The following is a 5610-nucleotide window of genomic DNA, read 5'->3' as shown; positions in this document are numbered from 1 at the left end:
AATATTTTTTTTTAGGATTTTTCTACATAGTTACCCCGAGGTGTTGGGTTTTCTAAGGTGTGCCCATCCTTTTGAGAAATTCCACAATGTAACCTCAGGATACATTTTTGTAACTGTACGGTACCCTCACCGTTAGCTTTAACGGCATTATGTTTTATGGTCTTCAAGCAGTTTAAGTACCTTGCTGTTAGTTTTGGTGGGAATTTTTCCCTCCATCCTTCCTCTTATTATATTTAAGTCCTACTCCCCTCTGCTTCAACCTCCCCCCTCCGTTTTCTAATTTTTCTTAATTCTCCATTGTACGTAGTGTTCTTCATTCACCAAGTATCATGTGTTCTTCTCGCAATATCACTGCTGATTCTCCTCAAATTCCAGTTGTGTGTTAGAATTTTAAAGCCCCCAATACAATTGCTCACCTTCCAAACTTGCAAAGCTTAAGATATCAACCACAAGTCACAACCCAAGGAAAGCATTTTTCAAGTGCAATGAGTGCGGTTTCTTCAAGTGGCTCGATAAAGGTGATTTGCGTGGAGTGGAGACATTGAAGGATGCTGACGGTGTGAAGGATAAATTGAATGACTTGATATCTTATATAAAGGAGGTTGTTAAAGTAGGAATTTTTATGTATGTGATTTTAGGGTAATTGTGTTGCTTAAAAATGGTGGAATTTGATTGTATAGTGAAGAAATGAATGGTTTAAGGTCTGTTCACATTTACTGAACTTAGCTGAATTGAACTGAACTAAACTGAACTGAACAAAACTGATTGGAGCTGAACTGAACTGTATATTTTATGAGAGAAGGAAATTAGGAGCTGAACTGAACTGATTCGAGCTGAAATGAAATGAACTGAGCTGAATTGATCTGAAATTAAGCTGAAGTGAACAAGCCCTAAGTTGCTTTTAATGGAAAATCAATATATATATATATATATATATATATATATATATATATATATATATATATATATATATATATATATATATATGCTTATTAATAATATTACTTGTCTTTGAGTCTAGTTAGTTACATTTGATATTGATATTCATAAGATAAACAATACTTTAAGGTTTACAAGTAAAATCACAATTCCATTGATATTGTATATGTCAAAATAATAATATATATATAAAAAAAATAACCATACATATCCATGATAATCATATGCATTTTAGTATAAGTATATGTCTAAAAAAAAAAATCCCATACGTAACCATTTAAGTACTGTTTTTTTTTTTTACCAAAAACCAACCCTTAATTATATAACCAAACAATTCATAAGTGTTTCCCGAAAACCAACCCTTATTTATATAACCAAACAGTTCACAATTGTTTTCCAAAAACCAACCCTTAATTACATATTTTGTGCAAAAAATACCACCATGATTCAGCTGGTTCACAACATGGCCAACCTATTCAATATCCTCTGATGCTTAGGACTAACTATGCCTTGGATTGAAGGCTAAGGAGGGGGCTGAGTAGAGGGTCCCGCTCTGGTATTGGCTTGTGATGAAGAGGGGGGTTGTCTTGTTGGCAGTGGCTGGCTTGAACATTGTTTTCTACCTACACCCCCATGCAAAACGAGGTCGTTTGATCTCACTCCCCCACTAAACCTCTAACTTTTTTTTTTACGAGCACTAACCTCTAACCTTCATTTGATTCAATTGATCCCCCTACCCCACATATTATATATATATATATATATATATATATATATATATATATATATATATATATATATATATAACAACAACAATCATTTTCTCTCTCCTCACCCATCTCTCTAAATTTTCTCTCTCTACACCCATTTCCTTACAATTCTTCTCTAATCAAAAGCTTTAACTGCAAAATTTTTACAAAAATATTGCAATGAAATTCAACAAAACAAGGCGAAATTCAAAAGAGTAATTTTTTTATTTAAATTTGGAACGAAAAATAGTATAAGCCCTAGATTTTACTAATTTTTTTGTTGCGATATATTTTGGGAAGATAATCAAAACATCAACCATGAAATTTTTTTGATCAACGTAAGTATGATATTATAGTTTTAGTAATTTTTATTAAAAAAAAACTAGTAAATAAAATCAAAATATTCTTCAATTTTTTTGTAGAGCGAAGGAAATAGTTTCAGAGAACAAAATAAAGATTCCGAAGAAATGTAAGCATTAATAAATTTAGTTTGTAGTATTTTTTTTAAATGAAGTTTCATTTCCATTTTGTTTAATGTTCATTTATATATCAGTATGCAACCACTCACATTTTAATGAATGATTAATACACAAGTTCATTTATATATTTAAACATAGACATTTATGTAATAATGTTCATTCCTTTTCATAGTTTGGAGCGGATAATTATTTTGATGAATGTTCTTTTTTTTTGGTAGGTTTTCAATCACACAAAAGTATATGGGTCATTCACAATTTCACATATTTATATATTATTTTTAGAATTTTGATAAATATTCATATTTTAATCATTTTCTTCAAATATTTCATGTTCATTTCAATTTTGAATTTCAATATATGTCTGTCCTAATATAGATGTATGCTAAATCAAATATTGATAGCTTTAAGAGTTTATTCATGTATATATCTCATGTTCATCGATCATTATCTTTCATGGTCATGTTCGAATTAATAAATGTTCAATTAGATATTAAAAGATGTTCAATTCCATGTTGAATGACGTAGATATGTTCATTTATGTATAAATAGTTGTTTATTTTGATAATAGTAGATGGTCATTTCCTAACATACACTAGGTGAAAAAACGAAATTGGCACCGATTGCCACCGGTTTTGAACCAGTGCCAATGTGGGGGTGCCTATTGCTTGCATGAAAAGCCACCGGTTCAAACTGGTGGCAAAAATGGTTATGGGCACCGATTAACCGGTGCCAAAAGTGCCCAAAAAAATAATTTTATATTTTTATTTTTATTTTGTCTTTTTCACTTAAAAATTAAATCGACTAAAATAAATAAGAACATCAAAATATAATCGAAAATCAATCAATAAAATCGAATATTTACAATATTTAATCAAAAAAAATTTATAATATAGATCAATAAAATAGTTCAATTACAACATATAAATAAAAAAAAATTACAATATAAATAAAAAAATAAACCCCATATACATCTAAATCAATATTCTTACATCTTGATTCTTCGATTTAAGATCTAAATCAATATACCTGCACCAATTAAAACAAAATAAAAATTGATTAATACAATTAAGCTACCAAAAAAAACCAGAAATTCAACCCCAAAAATTCAAACCCAGAAAAAAAAATTGAAATCGAAAAAAATTGAAATAGAAAAAAAACCCACAAATAAAAAAAACCCAGAAATCGAAATAATTGAAATCGAAACAAAATTGAAATCGAAAAAACCCTGGAAAAAAATTGAAAAAAAACCCAGAAATCGAAAAAAAAAAATCAAAATCGAATAAAAATAAAATAAAAATCGAATAAAAACAAAACCAGAAATCGAAAAAAAACAATAAAAATATAAATCGAAAAAAAACCAGAAATCGAAAACAAAAAAAATCAAAATCGAAAAAAAACCAGAAATCGAAAAAAAATCAAAATCGAATAAAAAAAACAAAAATCGAAAAAAAAATCAAAATCGAAAAAAAAACAATCAAAATTGAAATCGAAAAAAAAATCCAAATCGAAAAAAAACCAAAATTGAAATCGAAAAAAAAAACCCAGAAATCGAAAATAAAAATCTATTAAAATCGAATAAAAAAAACCCAGAACGGTGTTGCATGTTGGTGGTCTTCGAATGAAAGAAAGGAGAAGGAGATGAGGGAGAAGGAGATCGTGAAAGAGAAAGAGAAAGAGAAGGAGAAGGAGGAGATCGGGGAGTAGGAGAAGGAAAGAGGAGGAGAGGAGAGAGAAACGGCTGAGAAGAAATTAGGGTTGGGGGGGGGGGGGTGTAGGGAATATTTCAAGCATTATCCCTAGTTTGAACCCCACTGTAATCATACACTTAAGCATGGTGGCGTCCAAAGGGAAAGAAGATAGAGCAAAAGAGTCGCCAACAAGTTTTAGGAACTTGTAAACCGTTCACGAGGTGAAGGTTACACCCCTTAACGATCCAGGAGATCGTTAACTCCAATTGGTCTGGAACCATGACTGGTAGTTCGGGGATGAAAGTACAAATCTAACCTGAAAGAGATTGAACCTGCCCTAATAATAGGCCTCTACTTTATTCTGATCGTATTCATGTGCGCTTTCTGACTAACATGCAATCAATAGGTTTACCCTAAACCTGTTTATCTATGTTTGTTGAATATTAATGCACAAATAAAACTATTATTGGCGATCACTTGAATTATAATCAAATTAACCCTAAACAAGATTATTAATTATCTTATTAAGCGTGATTACAAGTACCAATTCCCTTTAAACATGCATAAAAGGTGTGATCAAGCAATAACGACAAATATAATCAAGCAACATGATAATAATAATAATAATTATAATTGAAATAATCATGTTAAAGCATAATATTAATAGCAAGATCCTAGGCATGATATTAACAAGATTAATAACAAACCTTAGCATGTCACTAAAGATCAAAGATCAAATATATAGCCCTAACATGATACTATCATGCTATTAGGAAAGACAATAAAAGACATCATAGAAATCATAACTGATTAGGGAACTTATTCTTTACCCTAAACATGATACTAGGAACTTATTGTTGTCATTCTAATCAAATTAAGAAAAACATCCTAACATGATACTAGGAATTAAAATAACAACCTAGACATGATTTCTATATCATAATAACAATAAATCAATTAAAGCACTTACTTGAATGCCTCGTATCTCTTTCTAATAAAAAAATACACACGTTAGTAACTTCAAGGAAAATAATAAAATCATCAATTAAATTAAATAATTGAAAGAGAGATTTGGGACCAAACCCTCAGAAATTAAAACCTTTCACGTCTAGGGCGAAGGCAACTTCGAACTTGGCTAGGTGTTTCTAGATCTTATGAATGCGGAATTTTGTATGCAAAAGGCTAGTTTAGAAAAGAGAGAGAGAGAGAGAGTAATCAAGAGATTATTGATGAGAGTTGGTGATAGAGAGAATTAGAGAATTGATGGAAATTGATGATGGAAAACGGAGGTTTAAGGAGGTTATTTATAGAGAAAATCAGCCGGATTGATAAAAAATGAATCAGAGTTTTGAAAAGAATAAAACACGATCGCAGCGTCAAACACGCGCGTGGCGCCAAACGCTGAGTGCAGCGCCAAACGCTACGCTTGGCGTCCGACGCTGCAAAACAGTTTTTACGGATTTTGTTTTTATCATATCTTTTGATCCAAAAGTCCAAATAAGTCATATAACATGTCGTTGGAAAGCTATTGAATTCTACTTTCCAACCCAATTAAAATAAGAATAAAATCGTTTGTAGATAAAAATATATGGCTGAAATAGTGGAAGGGTGTCAGTTTTGGATAAAGTTTCATATCTCATTCATATCTTTTTCGTTATAACTCGGATTTAATATTATAATGTATCATTAGAAAGATAATTTCAAGATATATCCAACCATATAAAATTTAGATAAATATTATGAGGCACAAAAATA

The sequence above is a fragment of the Chenopodium quinoa genome, unplaced genomic scaffold (assembly GCF_001683475.1).
Source record: "Chenopodium quinoa cultivar QQ74 unplaced genomic scaffold, ASM168347v1, whole genome shotgun sequence".
In the NCBI taxonomy this organism is placed as follows: Eukaryota; Viridiplantae; Streptophyta; class Magnoliopsida; order Caryophyllales; family Amaranthaceae; genus Chenopodium; species Chenopodium quinoa.
This window is presented reverse-complemented; position numbering follows the sequence as displayed.